General features: G+C 37.7%; 1 protein-coding gene across 19 annotated transcripts in view; it reads left to right on the top strand.

Annotated features, from left to right (window-relative positions):
- The window catches only part of LOC113813926 (tudor domain-containing protein 7B), a 42,038-nt gene that overhangs the window by 390 nt on the left and 39,148 nt on the right, over positions 1–2,500 (top strand). The gene's annotated exons all lie outside the window — the stretch shown is intronic.

Consider the following 2,500-nt stretch of genomic DNA (forward strand, 5'->3'; position numbering starts at 1 on the left):
TTAGTCCCTCGTAAGACGTGACATGAACTCTATGGGCATTTAGGGGAAGCCTCCGTAAGATTCCTTGCCCTGTTTACCTTGATCTTCCGAATTTCGGCATTTTGTTAAGGATTTGGAGGCGACGAGAGGAGAAAGTCACACCTGGCCATTGCCTTAGGGTCAGCCCCTCCTACAGTCCCCTAAAGAAACCCCCAGGGGCATAGGGATGGTCAAGTTTCCCTGATTCGCCCCTTTTCTCTTCATGGCGATTTCTCTCTCATTTGAGTAGGCCTATGGTGAGTGAGTGAAGGGAAAGGGTGTGTTTCTCTCTCTGCTCAGTGATGATGCAATAAGGACAGGGACTGGAGGAGGAATCTTCACCCTCAAGGAAGTGTCTCTGGGAGGCAGTGTTTAGTGTGATTTACTGTTCGTTTTCTCTCAGTGGATGGTTGTCTGCTTCCACTGTAAAGGAACAGTTAACCATCAATATTGCACAAAGTACGGAATGTTTTGAAAGCCTGAAGTTTCTTGCCAGTGTTGTTTGCACCACGATTTTATCACATTAGATACAAAACATTATGCCTAGATATATCATGTGTACTTTAACACGGGCTATTCCTTTTGAACTTTCATTTTATTTATTTATTTATTTTTTACCAATCAGCATATGCTAAAGTGTAACAACTACTTTGCAAAGAAGTAGTCTGTGATAATTGGTTCAGTTAGGGCATTGTATTGTGGTGTGCTACTGAAAACTTTGTAAAAAGAGACATTGCAAAAAATAAGGTGTGGCAGTTACTGCAGTTCTAGTACAAAAGGAACAGTTGTCAATCCTGGTTGTGTTATATTGATTCCTATCTTGCAGCTGAGCTATTTGGTACAATCCCCTAATTGCTAACTGCTGACCACTTACCAAAATGGATATTTGGTGTAAACCTTTCTTTTTTCTCCCTTCCAGTTATACATACAGATGTCCATTTTAGGAAGAAATATGATAAAATCAAGGAATTTATGGCAGATGTTGGGTGCTTAACCCATTAACGTCAGTATATTTTGAAGCCGAAAATAAAAGATTCTGGGCGGCTACAAAATCGGCGGGTGGGGTTGCCCCAGATTCTGCCTGCCCGCCTGCTGCTGCCCGCTGCGGTGTCAGAGCGTGAGCCCCGATACAGCTCTACACTGGCGGGATGCCTGGCACTGTTTATTTTTTCGGGTGTCTCACATGTGGGACATATTCTCCCTCATAAAAAGATCAAATATCTGGTCGTATGTCTTTTATCATTAGTTTTAACATATATTTTCTAAATAAATGCCCTATTCAATGTCTTGTCTAAAATCATTAGAACAACTAACATATTCTTCATTCTACCATTTTGCAAGTTCGAAATGACAGAATGGACCAATTTTCACTTTGTCATACAGTTTTCGAATATCTCCTTTCAATATTTATTGAGTTCAAACCCATGGTTGTATGAAATATATCAATTACATATAACTTTTATTTTGTGGATCAAGGGTTGTTCATAAAAATATCTTAAAAATCATACCAATTACCGATTTTGGTCAGTGGTCAGCAGTTGGGGGATTATACCCAGCTGATATTTGGCAAGTGTGAAAATAGATAGAATTAAAGCTGGTAGTAGGCTAGTGAAAATAAGAAGAGCTTGAAAGAACAAGTTAATGTTCATACTGTATATCAGATTTGAACACCCCAAATTTAGAGTAGATTTGTTGTGGATATATATGTGAATATATTTAATGTGATAGCTTTAGGGACCTTTGATATTAGTGTTGACTGCTTGGTTCATCTTAGGGATCTCTTAGAAACAGGGAAAGTTTGTAAGTGAAAGTATGGAACGAGTCTCAATTTTCTTTCTGCTATTATGGATTGATATAATTATAGGATTAATCAAAAGTGTCATTTGAATGTTTAGTTTTACAGAATTTGTTTACGTGCATATAAGTTTAGGGAAACATAATTACCAAGTAATATAATTTTTGGGTATTTCTTACCGAGAGTGACACACCTTCCAGAGACAAAGTCCCAAAACCAGGGTATCATGTGAACCCAAAACCCAAGTCTAACCTTTCCTACCTTTTATCTTCTCCCCAGGGGGGGGGGCTGTACCCCCTCCTTTATTAGCACTTTATGCCAACTTAAAACACAAAATTAAGAATTCTTGCTGTGTACGGGTTTTGTGGAATTAGTCTGGGCAGTGATATACAGCAGATATTGTCATTTCATATAAATATGAGGCTACAGCAGCTATACCTGTGTTATTTATGATTCATATTTTTATCCTCTATAAGATGGCAGTGTCTATTTCCCTTTAGTCTGTGTTGCTCTTGGTAACATTCACCACTGTGAAAATTAATGGTTATAGAATTTTTGGAAGTGATGTCAGGACTGGACAAAAAAAAAAATTCTCCTTTATTTATTATTTAAACAGCAACTTTTTTTCTATTAGAAAATGTAGCTTGTGATTATAATTTCACCTTAAACAGGGAGAAATTAAATAAA

This window comes from Penaeus vannamei, chromosome 15 (assembly GCF_042767895.1).
Source record: "Penaeus vannamei isolate JL-2024 chromosome 15, ASM4276789v1, whole genome shotgun sequence".
In the NCBI taxonomy this organism is placed as follows: Eukaryota; Metazoa; Arthropoda; class Malacostraca; order Decapoda; family Penaeidae; genus Penaeus; species Penaeus vannamei.